General features: G+C 41.5%; 1 protein-coding gene across 5 annotated transcripts in view; it reads left to right on the top strand.

Annotated features, from left to right (window-relative positions):
- sema6cb (semaphorin 6Cb) overlaps window positions 1-24,440 on the top strand; it is a 193,992-nt gene that overhangs the window by 93,268 nt on the left and 76,284 nt on the right. For all 5 annotated transcript variants that reach the window (XM_066682487.1, XM_066682486.1, XM_066682490.1 and 2 more), the window contains one exon: window positions 15,986-16,146. The gene's annotated coding sequence lies outside the window, so the exon portion shown is untranslated. The remainder of the gene's footprint in view (window positions 1-15,985; window positions 16,147-24,440) is intronic.

The following is a 24,440-nucleotide window of genomic DNA, read 5'->3' on the forward strand; positions in this document are numbered from 1 at the left end:
TCTCTCAGCCCCAGGTGTGTGGTTCTCTTCTGAGTGCCGTGGCCAACAGAGGAAAAGGATCAGTTGAAAGATTCCCACATTAAAATAAACTCAAGGCACATTCCCAGAACTCATTATCTCCTCATCCTCACTGGTGTGTTTCGGAAAGCTGCTCAGGTTTTTGAGGCAAAAGACCAAATACAGAGTGTGAGGTTTGTGTGTGTGTGAAAAAGCCGTTGGCTGGAATCAGCAATGTTTTTCCTTCAGTGGTAAGGACGGGGAAAAGCAGGGCCTCTTGGCTCTGACTTCACTCACACCGACGCTGGCAGCCCAAAACCCGAAGTGCCATTAGCTGAGCAGGGTTGCTCGTAGTACACACGCATACACTCTCACTCACTCACTCTCTCTCTCTCACACACACACACACAAACGCCTGGCAGCACATGACCCGCTATTTTCCACAAGCTTGCTCCAAAACGGATGACTCTGCCAGCCCATTACATGGTGCTGCTATGGGCTCCCCTCAAAGCACCCAGTCAGTGCCTCCATTCATTCACTGCATGTTTACACAACCCACTTCATAAAGATCCACCTCCCATACCGGGGCTGCTGCTCACCAACGACTTTTCACTCACTACCGTGCCCTTTGTGATGTTTTACATAGTAGAGAATTGAATTCTTTATAAACGTAAGTTTAAAACATTCTTTTTAAACAATTACAGTCTGTAAAATAATGAAAAGAGCACTAAACTTCCTATCAGTAAGAAAGATGAGTTTATTAAAAAAGCCTGATATAAAGCCCTCCGTCACAGCATTCACCCCTGGCTTACAGCAATAACTCTATCGATTCTTTTTAGTGGATTTTTGGTGGCATTTGCTCATTGTATTCTCGCTGGTCATTGCATTCGTACGTTTATTGGATGACTAACATCACATGTATTTTGGCAATTACAGAAATACCAAAGGTGATCATGGCAGACCAATAGGTTCTTTTTTTGCTGGCAGCACAGATTTCTGAAGGCTTTAAGACCCATACCTGAATAACATTCCTAGGTGGCTTTTCGTCAGCCAATTAAAAGCTGTTTCAATATGGGAGAAGAAATTTGAGAGCAGATAAGAGTTAGTGCACAGTGTTACTTTACTTTTCCGGGTGTAAGGCCGCATCACCTGCTGAGAGAGAGCGGGAGAAGTTATGAGTTTAAAACGCTCTGTATGTGCTGCCAATCTCCACCCACTTTTGCTTAAGCAATTGTGTTGAAACAGAAAAATGAGTCAGCTGTAGGCTGAAAGAGAGGGGGTGAGACAAGAAAAGAAAGAGAGGGAAAAACATGAGTTGGTTCAGAGCAGCATCAAGTGCCAGGGTTGTAAAGCCCTCCGAGCTGTGTGTTCAATAAGTGTCATGTTGACCCGAGTTGAGTCTCACATAGTGGAGACAAGCGCTAGAAATCCTCTGCTCTACGGCACATGGCTCCTCTCAACTCTTCCGGCCTCGTCCCTGCTCAGAATCTTGAGTTCTAATAGAGGTGTGTTAAGTGGGATAGGGGTGTGTGTGTGTGTGTGTTTTGATTCATTTAGGCCCCAGGCACTAGAGCCATAAACAGACAATTGACCTGAAAATGCTGGGCATAAAAACCTCAGGAGAAGCATAAAGGGCTATTTGGAGGAGAGGGCATTATTATAATATTCTTGGCTGCACCTAAAGTTTGGATTATTGTGCTATAAGAGCAAGTGTTTGGAATGAGAAATATATATATATATCCCAGAAAGAAATGGTTTTCTGGAAAGTTGAACAGGCCTAAGGATTTCATATCAGAAGTAAGACCGATTTAAATGAAGATTTTTTCAAGAGGAATCTAGCACACTACTAGGGAATGCACAAAACTTGTTTTAAATTGTGTAGTCTTGTGATTAGATGACACTTGGAATGCCGTGCCTCTTGAAGGGACAGCTTATAAACGGAAAACATTTTCTTCCAGAGTGAAAGAGAAACAGACACGTCTCCGCAACCCTGTGTAAATATCTGGGCTTCCTGTATCCTGTTGGCACAGCAATTAACTGCAGATGTTATTACTGAAGTTGTAATTATTGGGCTGCATCAACTAATCAATAAAAATTTATTATAACAAAGGCAACACATTTCATTATGGATTAGTTGATCTGTTGTTTATTCAGTAATCAAACTAATAAATATTCAGTCTGTTAGTCACACTAGGCCTGCACAGTCGTTCTGATGCAGGAGGTATGAACAGATCTGCAATATTTGGTGTTGTTTTATTTAAGTGTGGATGTGACCCCTGCACTTCTCTCTTTTAGATCCCTGAAGTAAACTTGATTTTACAGCTATTTGTTTGATATCTCTTGATATAAAATGCTCTCGCTTGTCTCCCAAATGAACACAGAGGAGTGAATTGATTGACTGGGAATGTGTCCTGGTTCGTCCAACTTGTGTATCCATGGTAAATGCCTGATCACATGATGTGCCATTTTGTGTTTATTTTATTTATTTATTTTATATATTTTTTAAAAGCTAATTTCATTTCGGGCGGCACGGTGGCGCAGCAGGTAGTGTCGCAGTCACACAGCTCCAGGGACCTTGAGGTTGTGGGTTCGATTCCCGCTCCGGGTGACTGTCTGTGAGGAGTTGGTGTGTTCTCCCTGTGTCCGCGTGGGTTTCCTCCGGGTGCTCCGGTTTCCTCCCACAGTCAAAAAACACACCTTGGTAGGTGGATTGGCGATTCTAAAGTGTCTGTAAGTGTGAGTGAATGTGTGAGTGTGTGTGTTGCCCTGTGAAGGACTGGCGCCCCCTCCAGGGTGTATTCCCGCCTTGCGCCCAATGATTCCAGGTAGGCTCTGGACCCCCCGCGACCCTGAACTGGATAAGGGTTACAGATAATGAATGAATGAATAATTTCATTTCATTGCAATACTGTGACAAATATTAGTTCTTTTAATAAATAAATAATGTCTTTATATAGTTTCAAATGAACCAGCCAATTAACTAATAAAAATAAATAAATAAATAAATAAATAACAGCCATATTAATGAGTACCAAATAATTCTTAGTTGCAGCCCTAATTGATTATTTCAACAGTAACTGCATGGCTTTGAACAGAAAGTGACCTAGAGCAGAGATCCATTCACTGGTTTCAGACTGAAAGGTCCAGCTTGGCTTGTGGCTGGTGCTCATTGCCTTATCACTGATTTGGAGATTTCAGCAGATATGGAATTTCATCAGCCAGCGAAATCTCTGTTTGTGGACGGCTGCGGAGATTAGCTGTGAGATTGAGAGAGTGCCGTTGACTTGGAGACCAGATTTCATTATCCATATTAGCTATGCACTGCCACGGCTCGTCACAACCAGGTAACAGAGAGGGGAGGGTGGACAAGGCTTTCCCTGTCTGAAGGGGTCCAGGATGGGGCCTGGATGAAGCGTTGCTCACCTAATCCTGGATTACCTGCGTGGAGATTGTGCATGTGTGCTGGCGGTAGAGATAAGGAGGGCCCAAAGAACTGCTTTGTTCACAGCTTCTGCACCTACCCAATGTTTTCAAGCCTTTTGTTCCACAAACTGACAGAAGAAATGTGCTAAAAATGTTGGATGGAGTTTGCACACAGCGCTTTCCTAACCCCAAGGCTTCCGGGTCTGGGACTCTGTGTTTCAGTATAAAGACTGCTGCATTGCGGTTACCGATGGGGAATTGCGGTTTGTATTATTTTAGGTTAGCCATCTGACCCAGGGTCAGAGAAAAGGTGTTCTTTCACGATCACAAGTACAAGCAATTAGTCATGGCAGCGTTGCCATTTTCTGATTTCATTTTGAAGTGTCAGCCGAGCTTAGCAGAGGGCTATTTCCTGTGTTGTTGTTATGGGTTTTTTTAAGCACTGGTATTTACACACACAGACGGCCCTTGCTTTGTTCCCCCGTGCTAACCTTTCGCACGTGATACACAAGTGAGGTTTCTTTATTTAGTCAAATGTTTCAGCTGAGTTTTTGCAAGGGAAAGGAAAATACTTTGCTTTGTCCTTTTTTTCCCCATTACCTTCAGAGGCTGTAGTGATTGCATGTCAGGGTTGTTCCAGTATGCTGTCAGCATGACAGAAACATACATCAACCCCCCCACCCCCAAACTGCCTCTGTAAAATCCCCCCCTTCGCTTTCCTTTTAACATACACATCATCCCTTCATCCATCATTCCATCACTTCCAAAACCTTCCCATCTATATCAGGTCTGTAGTTTGCATTAGCAGCACAGGGCCCCCCTCTCGGGGTAGTGACAGGGCTGTAAATGTCTTGTTCAGGTTTGGTCAGGAAGAAGGTAGTGGCATGTCCAGCCTATATGATTTGATTTTTAATAAAGACACTCTAGCAGTTGCCAGACTTGTCAGTCTTAGTACTGCATGCTGCTTTCAAGGTGATTTATGTCTAGGCAGGCTATTAGATTGCGTTCTGCTGCTCTGCTGTATCCACGCAACCGCTGGCAACCCACCCCAGGGGAGCACAGACCAAGCTATGCTTCCCATTTCGGGAAGGAATTGTTGCATTTTGCAGGCATGGGGTGAAAACACTGAGCTACTTGCATCAGTTCTGCAGACTCTCTTAATGTTCCTTTGTGCTTTATCAAGCTCAGCACACATGTGGATGTGGATAAATGTAGGGAATTACAGAAGGCACTAATGTCGGGTTTAGTCAATGATTGTGTTTGTGGTTTTCTGCCGACTTGACAATATGCAGCCAAACAGAAAGCTCATTGTAAGCATAATGCATGTGGCGACCTCCCGTTTGAAGTGGGCTGTGCGAGGGAGGTGCTCTATGCTGAGAGAGATACGGCAAGCCACAGTCAGAGAAGCTGAGCCTCTGCTGAAAGGCCACTTGTCAAATGACAGGCTTGAAACAATGAGGCTTCGCACACAGGGACGAGTCAGGGTCGCGTTCAGTCAGACCAGCAAAAATCCACTGCAGCCGAGAGTGGCACAGAGATAGTGGAGCATTGGGGCAGGAGGTCTACCAGTGTCTACAAGTGAAGTGATGTCCCATCGTATGGATTGTATTATCTATATTGCAGAAACTAAACTGGGTGTATTTAATTTTCCATGTGTGTTAATGCTGAAGTTAATGAAACTGATTAATAATAACAATAATAATAATAATAATATATTTGTTAATTGGAAGTTCATGACAGACATCATACTCAGATACTTTCAGATACTTGTGTATCAGAAAATGTTGGAATACTTGAAATGTTGGAATTTAACGCATTTCATTTGTAAGTGAAATAATTAATTTCACTAAATTAGGCCACAACCTTTTCTCAAATTTTATTCTTTTTATGGAGCCTAGTGACATGTTATTAGTTTTATCTAGCGATGTAAACATAGCGTCAGTACTCTTCACTTCAATATATATCTCTACCTCTCTCTCACACACACACACACACACTCGTACCAACGAAGAGCTCCATGTTTCAGCCATTTTCTCTATTAATGCTTCTGTGTCCGATGCTAAAGCTCCCCCTGACACTTTTACTCTTTGTTAACAGATTCTATTTAAAATTAATCAAAACTACACTGAGATATTTTGATATATGAATAATAAAAAACGGTTTCCTCTAGCCAGTTAGTCATGCAATCTCCCTCCTTAATATACTAGGAATCAATGAACAACGCTAATATAAATATAATTCTATTGTGCTGATCTCACGTTGATTTGTTTATTTTACATTTAAATATCTATTATTAAATGCCTCAGACAATGCGATTAATTGCAGCAAATTGTGTAATCAGTTAATTTATATTTATCAATCAACAGCACTAATAAAAGTTTTAATAATTCCATTATTTATCTGGTTTATTGGTATAGAATTGTATGGTCATTTTGGAAAATCATACCATTTATTGTTTGGATAGTGGGATAATATATTGTGAGAAACAATTTTCTCGCCCACACTTTGTGGGTTCTTTCAGACAGCAACGAGAGGGAGAGGGAGAGAGATCAGACGCTGGTGCTGAGGCTTCTAGCTCAGAAATCTGGAGTGCTGTCAGAGTGAGCATGCTCCTGTGTGTTCCTGTCTATCTGTAATTTCTGAGGCTATTAAGATGCATCAGCTGTATGCTTTTGAAGCTCAGAGTAAGTGGGTGTTTGTGCAAAACAGCTGACGGAGAGAAGAAAGAAGTTAAAGAGCTAAAGATGCGGGTGAGAGGCAGGGCTGAGCTAAGATATGCTGACAGAAAGAGGAATGGGCTGTTAGGAGTGGACCTGACCTTCCCATCCGTTCCCATAGCCTTAGAGGACGCAGCTGACCTGGCCCTGTGCAGCCTGAGCCCTGTGTCCAGAAAGAGACCCAAAGGAAATGGAGGATGCTGCTTACAAGACCCTGTCTTCCACACATGTTTATGGGCTGTGTTTTTGTTTTTGATAAATGTTTATGCTTTTTTCAGTTTGAAGCTGTTTCCAGAGTGGCCCTTTGTTTGTTTTCATGGTATTAATATGTTTTGGGTCCTTGGATTAAATGTTTAATTGTTATTATTTTTAAAATGATTGACACTCGTACTAAAATGTTTGGAGCTCTGTTCATTCAAATGAGTCAGTCCAAGTGCTCTTCAAAGTTGCTGAATGCTTAATGCCCTTCAGAATCTCCGTGTGTGAAGATAACACCACATACTTCACGTCAAGAGGCCCTTTTGGACCAGTCAGACGCCATTATCTCCGGTGTGGTGGTGTTTATGTGAACAGAGCTGAACTTCATCCAGAGCATTCATGATGTCTGGAACTTTCAAATCTGCTGATAATAGATGGTGTTCTAATGGCTGGCGTGGTTGATATTGAGCCGGAGACAGAGAGAGGGACGAGGACTAATGACACTAATATAAATCTCTTTATTCTCGCCCTGCTTTAGCACTGGAGGCTGTTTTTGTCTAATAGACTTGCAGTGAGCTAAGGCGGCGAAGCTGACACAGCTAATGAGAGCATCCATTCTGATTTGTCTTTCACTAGAGATAGCTCCACACTCCTTTGTCTGCAACGTTCTCCAGAACATCGCTAACGAGGAGCAACCTTGAAGTTTCATTCGCTTGATGATCTTCCTGCTCGTGCTTTGGAAATGGAGTTATTGCATTCCGTTGATAGCTGTGTACTAATTATACGTGAACAGGATGAAAATGTATGTCATGATGCGAGTGACCACCAAATCATGGTTTTGTATTGTCGTTATAATTAGGGATAGACACAAAATGGAACAATAGATATTTCTAGATTTACAGAATTTTTATTTCAATTACATTTGACTGCAGTATAAAATGTTTTGAAAACTGGCGTCACACGCAAAACTGCTCTCTGCTGTTGAGGTTATAAACCTGTCATCTCTGCTTGTGTTTAGAATACACTATTTAGTACCTGACTAATTAAATATGGTAATTGTGCGCTGGAATATTAAATTAATTAAAATGTGAAGCGGTGTGATGATCATTGGGTTTTATGTAACTGTCCCATTCCTTGTGTTATGCCTTAAATGGAGGTTAGAATCTGCACATAATACGGAGGTTAGTTTGGGCGTCTGCTGCTGAGAGGCTCCCTCTTCTTTGTTCTGGTGATTTAACGTGTGCAGAAATGTCAGTGTGATTTAGTGTCACTCTCTGCATAGTTTTGTAGTTTTATCATTCGTGCTGCTTGAAGAGAGCGAAAAAATCTCCCTGTCTCAGGATGTGCCCGTGTGTCTGATGAATGATAGATGAAATGCATCAGTGAATGGCACTGTTAGCCATGCAGGGAGCTGACTCTTTCTCAGCTAGAGGGAGAAAAAGACGATAGAGTAATGCCTGCAGGAAACTTTGCACACTGGCTGATGTTAAAGTGAAAAAGGAAAAAGTTGAATTTGTGCGCTTGCATTAAGTCGCTCAATATTCCCCGTAGGCGGGCCTAGCTAGGGTGTGTGTGTGTGTGTGTGGGTCTGTGTGCTAGAGTGTCCAGAGGGATTCACTCCCCCCCTCAGGAGTCCAATCAACTTTTCCACCCAGCTTGGGTGAGCTATAATGACTGTGACTGTGCCTGTGCCTGGCACCAGTTCACCAGTCGTACTTGCATACATGCATTCACATGTGCACACACACAACTCTACTGGTCCACGTCCTTGGCTCTTTCCATAGTAACATGTAAACATTGGATGATGTATATGATTAAATAAATACTGGTGTCGTCTTTAATAAGAACTAGTTTGCTGTTGTTGTGGAAGTTGACCAGAGTTGACTTCAGATTTGCTAAGCTGGATCACTGGCACTGTACGAGAAGAATTTTCTTGTGTAACACTCATTAGGAGGACAAGCATGTAGAGCAGGTGCGCTCCTAATTCAAGAAAGGTCTTTAAAAGGGTTGAACACAGCCAGCATTCTTCTGTGCTCTTGTGTACTGCAGTCATTTACTCAAAAAGCACTCACCGCTGCTGAAGCTTCTTATAAACAGAGTGCACTTTGCTCTGTAACATGCCTATTCAGTCCATTTCATTTCCTTCTGAAAGATGGCATTTAATCTGATTAGTAATTAATCAGCATGCTGGACCTGCTGCTCGCTACACTAATGGTCAGTATGACAGCGAGGCCACTGCATTATTAATAATTCTATTTCAGGAGCAGAGGGGGAATGCAGTAGGAGCAGGCCAGGACCATTGATCAGCAAATAGAGACCAGAACACACAGCCTACAGCGTAGAGGGAACACAGAGCAATCGGACACACACACACACACTTGTACAAACACACTTCTAATTCCACATGCATTGGGCTTGCAAGATATGGACAGAATATATTTCAGTATGCTAAAAATTCATTATTAATAGTTAAAATAATTTCATAATGTTTATTTAAGCCACACTATTTTTATGTATAAAATCTCATTGCAAAAATATTTATATTATTTACGTACGTTCCAGTGAAGTTTTATAGTCATGTATCAGTCAGGTGTATAGGAATGGATAACCGGGTAGCTATGTGAAGGGGGAAAAAATAAACAGCAGCACATCCTGAGACTTTTCTTGCTTCAGACTTCAGGCAAAAAAATAAAATAAAACACACACACACAGCTGTATTTACTTGTACTTGCAACACTGGTTGTAGTAGGCTAGAATTTGAAATACTTGCAGTATTGGAACAGCACTGCATTATTGTTAACTTACAAACAGCTTTTTTTTTTTCTTTTTTTCCCTCTTTTCTACCATTTGGAAAATGAATGAGCAAATGAAGCTGCCCATTCAAATAAGCTAATGCTAACAGTACAGCTAACTTTTATAATGTGAGAACTTACTGTCTTCCACACAAGGCCTTTTGGACTGTGTACCAACATATTGCCAGAGAAACACATCAGCAAGTTGGCCAACAGTGACTAACACAGTGCTGGAGATGGTTTGCACCCTCTCTACGTTCTTAGTCTCGTCTTTACCAAACACATCCATTACGTTAATATAAAGGGACTTGTATAAAAGTAGCAGTCACATATTATATCCACCAATCAGCCATAACACTAAAATTATCACTTGGTGTCTACACCCTTGGTCCAATATGCTTAACTGTTAGCCTGTTTGTTTTATTGTTTACCCCTGATTATGTGCAACAAATAATCGTTTAAATATGCGGCTTCTTACTCCTCAAACAGTTAAATGAGTTATCGAGCACCACTACACTCTCCTATTTCATATAGCGTTTCGCAATATCAATATTTCAGAAACTAATACTGAGATAATGATCAGCTGATGATATATTGTAGCTCTAATTCATACAAACACTCTCTTATGAAGAGAGATGGAGAAGAGAGATGGAATGTGTTGGTGTGTGAGAGAGAGATGATGTGGAGGCGATCTTTAAGGCAATGAGGCACATCTAAATACCAGTGAGCTCCTCTGGGCCTATTAAAGGCAAATGAGAAAACAGAGGTCACATGACTCTTGTTAACCAGGATAGAGGCCATCATTTACAATCCTGATTTAGACCCTGACTGTTACCTACAACGCTGTTTTCACCTGAATTTTGACTTGTATGGCCACTTTGACCCTGAGCCATACTGTCGGAACATTCCATACTCTCGCCTGGAGGGCCCCTTCAGCCCTAAACAAAACAACTTTAAACTTTCTCCTACAGGGCCTCTTCAGCCTAAGTGCATAACTCATTTAAACACGGCCCATTTGTTAGAATCTAAATAAAATCCTCCTGCAGAAAATATGCTGTTGTCCTTGAGGGTAAACAACATATCCAACCAATTTATTATTTACCCTTCCCACTCGTGTGGTCAGTCAGCCAAGAATTTTTTTTGTTGTTATCTGAAGTTTGCAGCTATTGTTTCGCCTTCATTTATATAAATATATTTCTAGTGCAGCCATTAAAGGGTGATGTTCATGATTTTAGTGACAAAAAACTTTAGACTATTCAGAGTAGGGGTGGGCAATATAATATTGTTCACGATAATACCTCTATGTTTTTTAATTCGATAAGACTTTTGCCATATCACGATATTGGGATATAAGCGTGAGCTTTCAAACGCAGGTGCGTGAACGTGACTTGAGCTAGAACTGGGAGATATATTGCAAATATCCATATATTCCATAGTATTTTTTACACGATTTTGAAAATATTCATTATATCAAGTATGCTGAGGTTGTTCAGGTTTCCATCTGATTTCAATCTACATTTTAAACTGTGCACAAATGTCTCGTTCAGCTCGTGTATTTCTCCCTCATGCACACCCACGTTGTCCTGCCATTGTTCGTGTATGCCGCTGGAGAAGTTCTCAGCACATTTATCGTGCACACTCAGGTCTACCTCTCTGATAACTGTGAGTAAGTCAACAATGGACAAAAATGAAAGTAGCGAAGCTTTAAATCCAAAAAAAAAGTGCTGTTAAGACCATGACTTGTTGGAGACACACTGCTCTCCCTCAGCCTGAGGAAGGGGCAGATACTCCACAACTCCTAAACAGAGAATGCACTTCTCATTGGTCATCACTTTTATTTAGCCAATTAGCAGCCAGACGTAGCTGTCCATCATTTAGTGCTTCAGCCAATAGAGTCACAGTCCCACCTACAGGGGTTGGTTTTGTGGTGGTTTGGAGTTTTGGTTTTGGTTTGAAGCAGGTAAGTGTTTAAAAAAATTAATCTTTTTGCACCATGTCGAAGAAACTACATTTAATTTTTCTCTCAACACATCTGTGATGACAATAAATTTTAGAATTTATTGAATCAAAGTAATTCTTTATACATAAAAATCACATTAGATCATTTCATATGAGATTATAATATGAGATATAATATTAAATTATTTATTTGAACTGTTTGTGAAGACACCATTTGTTTACTTGGATGCAGGCAGCTTGTTTCTTAATGTGAGATATTTGCTGTCAAGCAGATAGACTGGGGCTGAGTTGTGTGTAACAGTACTATCTAGAAAAATCTAAGTATCTGATCGGGACTCGCTATCAGCAGATACAGTATTAAAAGACTCAAATTGGCATCAGGGGCAAAAAAAAACTTGATTGGGGCATCACTATTTCTTAGACATTTGATAATTACAGTTAGATGATGCAGCATGTTGTTTTTGGTGTTAAAAATGAAAATTAATACTTGGACATTTATATTCTGTTATGGTTTTCATAATATTGTATTGTATTGTACATCGTCATTTCTTTTAGGCATATTGAGATATGAGTTTTTGGTCATATCCCCCAGCCCTAATTTAGAGGTTTCCTCATCATTTGCTAGATCTCTGGTCTTATTGCATGATGGAAAAAGCTCCTATGTTTGTATGCAGCCCTGGATCTGACTAAGGGAAAAACTATGGATTCTGCCTGAATTGGCTCAGGTTTTCTCTCTGGGTGTCACTGGCTGAACCACGAGAAAGTGCATCTGGAGGTATTTTTGAAGAGTCCTCAGAACATTGAAAATATATAACGTATGGAGGATATTTCTGCTCCATTGGTGGGTAACATTGAGATATTTTTAATGCTACAGATTACTTTAGGTGGAACTGACTCCGGTTGAATTCGGTTAGCCACTAACAGCATGTAAGTAAATACATATAAGATAAGAGACAAGATAAACCTTTATTAGTCCCACAGTGGGGAAATTCACAGTGTTACAGCAGCAAAGGGACCTAAAGTACTCAGTAATAAAAAAAATTGTGCTACATAACTAAACAGCTTGAGGTACAAGTTTTTTTTTGTTTTTTTTTGTGATAATTAAAACAGTGGGCATAAATTACAACCACATACACTCTACAGTCCCATTTCTTACTCAGATAAACCATCCCATGTTTAAAGATGCACAGGTGAGAACTGTAGTTCCCCAGTATCATCTGTGTTCCCTTTAAGTCCAAGCCATTGGTTTTCTGGGGATATTTCTGAGAATGGTAAATATAACTTAAGTAAATAGAATCAATTTCCAACGTTTTTTAAACATTTAAGATAAAAAGATATCTCTGTGTAAGGTTGGGTAGACACTCAAAACTCTCACAGTCAATACTCAAACCTTTCATCTTTGGGAGATATGAGGGAATCAAGCGCCCCTTTTACTCTGACAAGAAATCTAATGGTCTTTCTCTCTACTCTTCCACTGTGAAGAGAAACTCTACTGTAATTTCACTGAAAAGGAAATAAAATAAGGGTGTGTGTGCGTGTGTGTGTGTGTGTGTGTGTGTGTGTTTTTCTTTCTTTCTTTCTTAAAAAAAAAAACCCTCTAGTCTTGTATATTGCCAACCTCAAGAAAGTAGCAACAGGAGTCTTGAAGTCTAACATGATCTGCAGAAAAGTCTGTTCAGACTCTGCTCTGTCCAGTGTGGGTTCTTTCTGGCAGGCAGAGGCAGGGCATTGTTTTCAGCCATATGAAGAACCATAAACATGACTCAGATGTTCAGCACTTCCTTAATGTTCTCTCCAGGCACTGTGTTCATTCTTTTCTCACACACCTGCTGGGAAAGCTCAGTAAATATATATATAAATATATATATATATATATATATATATATATATATATATATATATATATATATATATATATATATATATATATATATATATATATATACACACACAGTACAAGCTGTGTGTGTGTGTGGGGGGAGAGAGTGATTAAGTCTATCTGGGCTTGCTTATATAGTTTTATATGACAAAGCTCTTTTTTCCTTACAGACTGTACATGCTGCACATTCACAAACACACTCAGTATTTTGTAAATGTGGTGTTTTCAGTATGTTCCTTGACACGTTTCCTCAGAGACTTTATTGTGCTTAACATCATGTGCAAAGAGCTGTGTTAACATTTCATAAACTGTTTGGACAAAACAAGAAAACAATAAAATAAATCTAGGCAAGCTTAATTTTGCTGGACCGCCATTAGCCATATAGCCATTGTCACAAAGGTGTTCCAGCATTTCAAAAACAGGAATAATACATATATACCTTTGTCACTGGAAGATCTGGAGAAGCTTTGGTGCTTCATATCAATGTCTTTATTTTTTATTATGTGATTGTGTTGTACAGAAAATATGGAGGGCAGGATGTAGAAATGAATAAAGGAGCACCATGTTGTTCATAATAAAATCCAATAAAGACCAAGAACATTTTGTTAATTTTAAGAATTACAGTTACTTATTTATTCATTGTAACTGTTTACTATAATGCTGTGTTTGTGGCTCTGAGGTCTTTCTTGAGTTATTGAACCTCAACGCTCCCATGGACGAAACCATGGGAAACCAAATTTTCTGGTTCACAAACCAGTTTGTTGGTGGAAACGCACTGAATGGTTCCAAATTTAGTTTACATACTGGAACCTTTCTGGTACCACTTTGGTGGAGAAGCACTATGTGAAAACTGGCAGAACTAGCAAACGATGTAGTAGTACCTTATGAAATATGGCTGAACAAACACGGTGTAGTAGCGCCACATTATTAAATATGGCTGAACAAACACGATGTAGTAGCGCCACCTTGTGAAATATGGCCGAACAAACAGACGGTGTAGTAGCGCCACCTTGTGAAATATGTCTGAACAAACACGGTGTAGTAGCGCCACCTTATTAAATATGGCTGAACAAACAGACGGTGTAGTAACGCCACATTATGAAATATGGCTGAACAAACAGACGGTGTAGTAGCGCCACCTTGTGAAATATGTCTGAACAAACAGATGGTGTAGTCAGTCAGTCAGTCAGTAAGGGAAAATGCCTCTTCTAGGCCGGGCCAGTAGAGGGTGTAGCAAAAAGGTACTGTACATGTTGATTTATTGTCACTTAAGGTACAAGCTCTGTAAATGTACATTTAGAGGTACAACAGTGGATTTAAAGTTCCTTACATTACATTCTCTTCTTCAGAAACAGAGATATATTTCTAAACTTTCATTATAGAACTGTGTAAAATAAAACGGCACAGTATAATAAGTTGTGGAAACTAGGCGTGTCAAATAAATGCAACTTAAAAATACAGTTTATAGGGAATATGGTACAGTTATGTTCACTTACTTAAAGTGTTGAATATGTACCCCTGAGGGTATCGCTGAGGGAAACATTCCAGCCCAAAGACACAGAAAATTGTTCTGCACTCTAAACAAAGATGAACTAAAGTGAGAGAAGCACTTCCCGAAAGTGCCTCATGCATGTCTGTGCCATTATTTATGAAATATTAAGCTCCGTCTGTACAGCAAGTGGTTATTTGTGGTCTATTTAAATCTCATTGCTGATGAATGCCAGTTTACACATGTGTGGTTGAGATTATAGATGTGTTACCCTAATAAGGAAAATTGGCTCTTTACTGTTGCATCTGCAGGCTCTAGCATTCTGCACTAAGTGGAATGAGTCAAGCCTCGGCTAAGACTTTTGAGGCCCCGACAGATCGACTCCCTCCATGCGAACAGCAGGGGGCCCGGGGAGAGATGAGACTGTGTGCGATTCATGCTCAGCCTTAGATTCAAACAAATATTCAATTAGAACTGTAGTCTACACTTTAGTGTAACTAAATATGGTCTTGCCAATGAAGGATCCTGAACTGGGTGGTGGAAGGAGGGGTAGTGGGCCAGATGCCTGAACCAGATGCTATTAGTCACTAGCGGTTAGCACAGCGAGCAGCGGTCAGAATGTGCTAGCTTTGCACAAACACGTTTCCGGGAAATTCAGCGAGTGGCCCCAAGCCTCAGCGAGGGGGTGGGCGACTCAGGATAAACAGTCATGTGTAAAACTCTTATGATTGCTTAATAAGTTGAGCTAAGCCTGCACTCAGGACTCCTAAAACTAGTTTGACACTGATCCTACGGTGTCTGCATCTTACTGGAGCCTTGGGGATGGAGTGTGCAGTCTGGCTGCAGTGTGCCTAGCTAGAATTAGAAAGTGCTTATGGTTTTGTCATGTTTTAATAATGGGGTTATTAATAACCTTTGTTTGTACAGTGCTTCTCTTGCGCTGTGTTGCAGTGACTTGGGATAAGAAAGCACTGGGGGAGAGAGAGAGAAAACCAAAGAGAGATTAAATAGGGTTAATGAGTTCAGAAAGTCTAGTTCTGCTCCTCGCTGTCTCTGGAGGTGGGAGTTGTGCTCTCTAGCAGAAACATCTGGTAGTGTTTAGAACTCTGCAGTGTGTGCATGCGTGTTTGCTGGTGTGTTTTGACAGAAAGAATAAGTGGGGAGGTTTCTTCAAGAGGACATTTGGCCAGCGTGGGTCTTGCTCTGCCACGGGTCACTGACCGGTTCGTGTCTTCTGCCAGCACTTTCCTGCCACAAATGTGGGGTTATTAACCTACGCTTTTCCAGCATGGCTCAATTCTAGTGTATTTAAATTTAGAATGTTCAGAGCTCTCTCTCACACACACACACTCCTCTCTCTCTTCTAAAGTCATGGTATGGTTCAGTTCAAAACTGGAATGGCAGTTACAGTGTTAATGATGTAATGATTACGATAGCAGCAACTTGTATTTAAATCTCTCTCTCTCCCTCTCTCTCTCTCTCTCTCTCTCTCTCTCTCTCTCTCTCTCTCTCTCTCTCTGTGTTTGTACAGGATCCTGGCTGTGGGCTGTGGGGTTATTGCCCCTCCTCCCTGATTCCCCAACCCTTCTGACACACAAACCAGCTCCACTGCAGGCGCCCCTGTGCTGAATCCTGAGGGGAAGACCAAGCATTCTATTTCCATCCGATTCTCCTGCCACTCAGGCATTGACAGTGAGTAAAGGATGTTCCATCTCTCTCCCTCTCTGTATCTGTCTCTCTCTCTGTCTGTCTGTGTCTGTCTCTCTCTGTCTGTCTCTCATATTGTGATTCAGATTCACTGGCCCATGATCCTGGACACGGCAGCTTAGAATTTCTGCAGTATCCCCCTGGCAGACACAATCAATTCTAGACACCTCCTCGGTTTACACAGTCCCAGCGACAGCTAGCCGCCCAGGTGTGGTTTTCTGACCTGGCCAAGCTGCTGCTACGTTGTACAGGCTCAAGCTGCAGGATGGCTCTACTAATGAAATTTGACTTATGTTTAGGGCCAGCCAGCATCAGATGAAGCCCTCTTCAGATCAGATTCACAGGGTCTGCCTCTGACAGCCTCATTCATTCATTTATTTCTGCATCTGTGGATCCAATGACTTTAGAAGAATATAATTAGAATAAGAAGTATTAGGTGGCCCTCTTTATTTAAAAAAGTATTTGCATCATTTCCTAAAAGTATTTGCATCATTTTTTGTGAGTGTGCAATCATTGTATATTTACATATTTAACATTAACCAGATTCAATTTGAAGATAATGATATTACACATTAAATATGTGTGTCCTACCTTGGGAGTAATGCCAGTTTCCCTGTGTTTTATCCCCTTGATTTGAGGTCAGCACCCAAACCACTGAGCTGTTTAAATCACATCTGGCTGAGATTGCACAGACCTGATTCCAGGTAGTGGGCCAATGTCAGCAGAAGATGCTGGATCAGAAAAAAATGAATTATGTTCAGTCTTGTATCAAATGCCACACAAGCACATTGTACTGGGATATAAACTGTATGTTTCTTCCTGCACTGAGTACGGTCTTTGAGCGTTTTTATGTGTAATATATTACAGGGAAACTTACATGGTTCCCTGTAATCATTTAGCAGATTATCTACATTTTCATTAGGCTTTCTTTTTGTGCACTGTTTTTGTGTGAGTGTGTGTGTCTGTGTGGGTTGAGCTGCTTGTAAGCAATGAGGGGTGAAAATGAAAGAGTGAGAGCCCCCTGCTGTGGAAACAGTTTACACTTCATAAAGATAGACACGCCGCGATAAAATGTACCACACATCTGCAGCCTTGTGCAGATTTATTTAAAATGTGTATAACTCAGGCCTAGTGAAATAATATAATTTTCAAATGAAAAAAAAAAACTTAAACGTTGACTTGCTGGCTGCCCTTCAAAAATTGATGGTCTACAACTGAAATCTTTCACCCAAACAAATGAAGATTGCATTTAATGGCTGTTAGAAGATTGCATTTAATGGTAAAATTTGTTCAATTACTGTCTAAATGTTCAAACCGAAATGAAAAGGTTAACGTGAATGTTTTACCAGTGATTTAAAAAAAAAAGGCCTTTCGTCTCTTGCTACTGTGACTGGCCAAACGCCTGCTCGTCTCATTACTGAAAGACCAGCGGCTGGGCCTCACGCTCAGCCCCTCCATCCTCTCTCTGCACCCCGCCCTTTTGTCCACTAAGCCCCCTTTTTGATTTAAAGGCCATTGGAGAGCTCAGAGAGCCAGTCAAAACGTTACGCTGTCGAGCAGCGCTACATCACATACATTGTGGCCCCAAAAGGTCTGTTCTGCACAATACAGATGGTCTGGCATCGAAATGACTTCGAATGGAATAGGCAGAGGCCCTGTGGACAGAGTAAAGGCAGAAAGCTGTGAGACAGGCAGACTGAGATTGTTCTGAGTTTGCTATAATGGTTGTGATTGGGGAGCTGTCGGACAGTAGAATAGAAGGGGGCTGTCTCAGAGTGGGCGTATAGGCGTGAAGACGCAGCGGACTGTGGCCTGAATGGGTGATTGTCACAATCCTCGCTAATCTTTTCTCTCACCTTATACTTTCAGACAATGCACTGTCGTCTTCTCCGTCTGTAGACTTATATAGACACAGATATGTGTGAAATTCTCTCCGTATCATAGAAATGTCATTGCTGGAACAGTTTTCCCAGACTTTTGCTGAGAAAATTGCACACTGGCTCGGCTTGCTGAGACAGACAGAGGAACGGAGGTGCAGCCCTTTTGTCAGATAACAGTTCCACAAGACTTCATGGCTGCGAATTTTACCTGACATTCTAAACCCATAGAAGCATACTGTTTAATATTATTGTCCTGCAAATTGATCCTGTTTATATGGCATGAATGTGTGTAATTTAAGAATTAGATATGTACCTTCTTTAAAAAATGATGTTGTATATCCACCACATACACAGCATGTCTTTTTATATTCTTTCCTTAAAGGAGCAGTTAGTAGTATTATTGACTTTGAAATTTCCGCTTCAAAATACTGCACTATATAACAGTTGTAGTAGGGTAGGAAACTACCTGGCCATCCCTCTCCATTCCCACTTGATTTCAGGACAGTGCTGTAAATGTGAATGACACTCTGCAATTGTAGGGGGAGCCTGTGGGCAAAATAACCAAATCTAACCTAGTGTTTCTTTAAAACAAATCAAGTTGCAACCATAGCTGTTCATCCAATTTGGATTATAATAATAATCTCCTATGTTCATTCATTATTATTTATTCATTCATTATCTGTAACCGCTTACCCAATTCAGGGTCGTGGTGGGTCCAGAGCCTACCTGGAATCATTGGGCGCAAGGCGGGAATATACCCTGGAAGGGGGCGTCAGTCCTTCACAGGGCAACACACACACACACACATTCACTCACACCTAAGGACAATTTTGAGTCGCCAATCCACCTATCAACGTGTGTGTTTGGACTGTGGGAGGAAACCGGAGCACCCGGAGGAAACCCACGCGGACACGGGGAGAACACACCAACTCCTCACAGACAGTCACCCGGAGCGGGAATCAAACCCACAACCTCTAGGTCCCTGGAGCTGTGTGACTGCGGCACTACCTGCTGCACCACCGTGCCGCCCCTAATCTCCTATGTCATGAACAAAAATGCAGTACTGCTCAAAAGTTCAGATTCCACGCTAAGCAAAATTTTCCTTCTAGTTTGAAGGAGCCTTGAGAAAGTCATAAACAAAACCATTTGAAGGTAAATCTGCCATGGGGCCATAGTTCAGTGACTACAGTCATGGCTCTAGAGGAGTAGGCTTGCTGTGTAATATTTCACTTTTTGTCATTCAGTTGACATTTTTTTTCCACGTTTTTTCATAATGGTATCCCAGTACAGGAACTGTTCCCCTGGAGCAACCCAGGGTTAATGGTCTCAGTGGCAGCAACCAGCAGTGAGTTCAAACCTTTGGCCTCTAGCTATTGCAACGACCACTGAGCTACCATCACAAATTGCAGTATTCCGTTTACTATTCTGCTCATGTTACAATATCTGTTCACTGGTCAGTCAGCGGTGGAGCTTATTAAAATGGGTGCTTTTAATGATAAAAAAAAAAATCTGAATTCAGGAAACATAGTCTTACTCCATACACTGTGCACTTCATTATCGTGTCCCGTAGGAAGATATAGAAATAACGAGGTATGATGAGGCACACCAAGTCATTGAATGCATATGTACATACTCTAATTTTAATATAATCAATTTTTTTGCCTATTGTTTTGACAAAGGACTTGTTATCGTGTCATGTAGTTTGAATTTTTCAAAGATTCCTCTAATGGCTCCTCTCTTTCCAATGTTTGTGTATAGTGAGCAGTTCCAGCAGACCAATTAAATTGAAAGGTTCTTCAGGGAACCAAAAGTGGTTCCCAAGGAAGGCAAATTTAATTGAGAGATTCTTGAGGGCACCAGTAGTGTTTTTCTATGGCAGAGATCTTTAAATCCAGACATTTTTGGTTCCCTAAAGAAGCTTTCAGTTAAATCTAAAAGTTCTTTAGGGAACCAAAATGGTTCACTTCCAACGGAGGGCAAATTCAATTGAAAGATTCTTTATGGAAAAGTGATTCTTTTATGGTTTATGTCTTCAGATCTAGAGCTTGAATTTATTCTCCTGTCTTGGAATCTGCTGTTACTGCTCTGTATGACGCTCCGTCAGCAGTCGATGGAAGGAAGAGTTCAGTTGACTGCTAGCAATTATAGATTACAGCACTGTAAAGTGGATTAGAAGATTTTAAGACCTCTGTTCTGTGGTATTGCGACAAAAGAAGCCTTTCTGGCAGCCAGTCCCTTTAAGAGTCAGCACCGGTGTATACTGTCTAACTCAAGGACACCTTGCTTGGGTCCCGCTTGGGATTCATGCCATCACACCTGTGGTTAGTGTTCCATGGCTGTGAGCTGTAACCGATTCGGCCCCTTGGAGGGACGGGGCCCTTTCCTCCGTTCCCTGAGGCCCTGTTTGGAGCTGAATGTTAAAGGAGGGCGGTGCTTCACTCCAGCTCTCAGGGAGCAGCAGGCAGGGGGAGGCACAGATGGCTGCAAGACGAAGAGTATGTCATAGCGCCCTCGTTTCTGACAGGAGCTGATCTTTCACAGACGCGCATGCTTCGCTTCTGGAATCCTGACACACACGCAGATGCACAGACACACGTGTGTGCTGGCTCAGTGCCTGTCCTCACACACTGTATGCTTCCACTGACTGATGAGAAGACGTGCAATAACAGATTCCTGAACTCGCACAGGCACTCGAGCACCGCGTGCCGCAGTTCACGCTTACAAACCCGTGCACTCGACACTGTCTTTCTGCTTCAGTCATCCTCCAACACAGACAGACAGTAGAGTGGGTATTATCCGCCTACTAGCCAGTACCAGCCCCTCTGCTCATGGAGCAGTGACACAATTGCAGAACAAATTGCCGGCGCCACAGTGGCAGGCCAGAGCAGTGGAGAGCACGCACTGAGCTTTGAGCTTTTTCTGCATGCTGTTAGGAGAATACTAAACATAAAGCCTTTGGCACACACACCGAGGTCCCACTGTACCCCTCATATTCACACTGACGGTGCATGGGCTGCAGAACTACTCGCTCCCTAAGCATTTATTATCAAATTATGTGTGGAGTCAGTTTTTTATTGCAGGCTCTGCAGCAATGCTTCAACGCTTGAGTGGGTACGAGAGATGTTAGTGATACTGTGTGAGCCAGGTTTAGTGGTTACAGTCATCAGCAGGATTGATTATATTTGACGTTTTTAATAATAAATCTATTGTCACTGATTCAGTTATTATGGAATGTACTAAAGCTTTATTTCATCTTTTTTCCCCCCAATAATTAATTATATATTAATTGACAAATAAGAAAGGAGAAGCATATTAACAGTCATTTTATACATGGCTCTGCAACAGTCGTTGTGTTATATTAATGGAACTTTGGAGTAGTTATCTGGGCCTTTGAAGGAAACACAACAAACCCTATAAGGTCATTTTAATTTATGTATTAGCATAACCCAGTATCATTTTTAGGATTGTAAAGCTAGACAATGCAAGGACAAAACGTCCTACAAACCTCAGACTTAATGGAATACAGAAGTTTTGGAATGAAAATAGTGAAAAGCAAATCAGGTTGTGTGTGTGTGTGTGTGTGTGTGTGTGTGTGTATCTAGGTGATAATTGTGGGCTTTAGCAAGTATCCGCTGTGAGGAGCTGAGAGCGTTTTCCCACGGCCCATTGATATTCCGAGCGAGTGGCGCATTAAGTGCGGTATTGATCCGCAGATGTGATGCATCCGCCGGGATTCTCCCAAAGCCGCCATGGGAGCCGCTCTGTCAGTACATCATGTCTCTCGCAGCCCTCCTCCGGGCATTCACAACCACATGAGGAGACAGCTTTTGTGTATGTGTGTTTGTGGCTCAATGTGAATCATGTTGAAAAGTAACACTGACGTTTTAAACCCTGATTTTGTTCTCCTGTTTGAAGCCGTATTTTGCCTGAATCTCAATTTATTTCGTGCTGTAATTCTGGTCGAATGCTGGTCAAAAGCTCAGTGTTCTGTTTTATGGTTTATGTGAAGTGATGAGCTTTTAGCGTGACTTTTAAAAAGTTCACTAATCTGGCCTAGTCCTCCCCCTCTGAGCCGGGGATCATTTCAAAACCTCAAAGCTTGTCCTCCTCCTTCTCCTTTACCCAGAATGCCCCTCTGTTAGCATGGCGAGGAGAGAGGCAGTAGCGGTGGCGTGAGTAGAGATAGATAACATTCCGCTAGGAGATAAGAATTTAAGCTCTCCACAGTCCGTGAGTCTGTCTCCTGCTCTTCCACAGGCTGAAGCGGTTATCCCCATAAATGTGTGTAAATGAGTATGCTGGCACACACGTGTGTGTTCCATGTGGGCAGGCTAATAGCACATGGCTTTCTTTGAGGTAGATTCAGCTTAGGCGTGGGCAGGTTTCCAGGCTGGTTGCATGATGTAGCATCACTTGGGCTATCATGATGCTGGACACTCGGCTATCTTTGCCTGTCCAGACACAGGTATCAGATTATCCTCCATATGAAATATTGGATTATTTTCTCTCTAATATTTCAGTAAGAACATGGCACCACAGCAGGTTGAAATGGACCATTTTTAAAATTAGATTTGGGCCACTTTCATATGCTGTATTCTGATCCATATCCGGGCGGCACGGTGGAGCAGCAGGTAGTGTCGCAGTCACACAGCTCCAGGGACCTAGAGGTTGTGGGTTTGATTCCCGCTCCAGGTGACTGTCTGTGAGGAGTTCTCCCCGTGTCCACGTGGGTTTCCTCCGGGGGCTCCGGTTTCCTCCCATAGTCCAAAAACACACGTTGGTAGGTGGATTGGTGACTCCAAAGTGTCCGTAGGTGTGAATGTGTGTGTGTCTGTGTTGCCCTATGAAGGACTGGCGCCCCCTCCAGGGTGTATTCCCCACCTTGCAGCCAATGATTCCAGGTAGGCTCTGGACCCACCGCAACCCTGAATTGGATAAGCGGTTACAGATAATGAATGAAAGGAACGAAGGATCCATATCCGATCTGTGACTCTCTCTGAATGGCCGGAACAGAATTTGCGTGACTTTTACGTCACTTCAGCTGTCGAAAATGATGGACTCGGTTCAAAGCATTTTTATTTTAATTTGAAGTGTTTAGAACATGGTCAAAGCATTTTCATTTTCTAAAAAAATATTGGGAAACAAAAAACCTGTGAAACGTTTGAATCCAAGTCTCTCATTTATGAGAAAATTAAACTTGTATGAAGGGTTTAAATAAAAAAAAGGAGCTTCTTTCATAGTAGTTCTATTTCAGTTTTGTGTTGTTCATGTCGGAATGAAGCTGCTTAAATGTGGATCAGGGAAATATTAAATCTTTGGAGACGTTGTGTTTGCGAGACCAGGCAAATTTGCGCTTGTGAATTGTGTTAATATTCTTTAAAGTCTTCAATTAACACTCTGTTTAACATGCAGATCATTTGGAATGAAAACGTTTTTTTTTTCTTGCGATACAGTGCTTCACAGTTAAACACCAGTCCGGTCCCATTCCTTCAATTGTAAAAACTAAAGTGCTTTAAACGAAACAGACGGTGGTTTCCTCCTGGTCAGAGTCTGAGGTGTGATTCTTTTGTGCATGTGGGTCAGATTAGAAGCATGATTTGTTCAGACTGATGTCAGATATAGATCACATTATATAGAGTGCGAACAGATGGGGAATAAAGACTGACTTTAAGACTGTATTACGGCTTATCTACATTAGCCTTGTAACTACGGTGCATAACTTAGGAGGCAACTATTAAACTTGGTTTAAGCCTTGACTACATTCAAGGTTAAAAACTAAATGTGGAAATTCACCTTTTTTGGAAGAACCTCTTTAAGTGTCTCTCTCATTAGATTCCAGACAGGTTATTGTGTAATATTCTTCCCATATGGAACCATTCCATTAATTTCAGTTTTTTAATGGACGTTTTCATTATCTTTTCTGTCTGCCTGAGCAGAACTCAACTCTTGCAGTCTGTTTTTTTTAACATTAATCAAATGAATGCTAGGAGCAGCTGGCAGTGACTCACAATTATCAGACCTATCACGTGTGAGGCTGCTTTTGTTTTTTTTCTCTGATTTGATTATGTATAGTGCACAAGGTCAATAGCTTTCACCATATGCTGATTTGTCACAGACTCTAAGTTCTTACGGTTGTGTGCAGCAAAACCTTTACTGTTTTTACCTGCAGTCCCAGAGAAGCTTAAATTGTGCTGTAACATGCACCAAATGAACCAACCCTAACATTAAAGCATCCTCCTTTACTCTGCCCTGATTGGGCCTCATTTACTGTTCATATGCTCTATAACTTTTCGTATATTTGTTCTTGAGAAATGCCCTAAGTCAGATTCATGACGTGTTCTTAAACCGCAGAATTGTTCGCAGCTGTGTTCTTATAACGATGAACCCTAACGTCTTCTT

This window comes from Hoplias malabaricus, chromosome 10 (assembly GCF_029633855.1).
Source record: "Hoplias malabaricus isolate fHopMal1 chromosome 10, fHopMal1.hap1, whole genome shotgun sequence".
Taxonomy (NCBI): domain Eukaryota; kingdom Metazoa; phylum Chordata; class Actinopteri; order Characiformes; family Erythrinidae; genus Hoplias; species Hoplias malabaricus.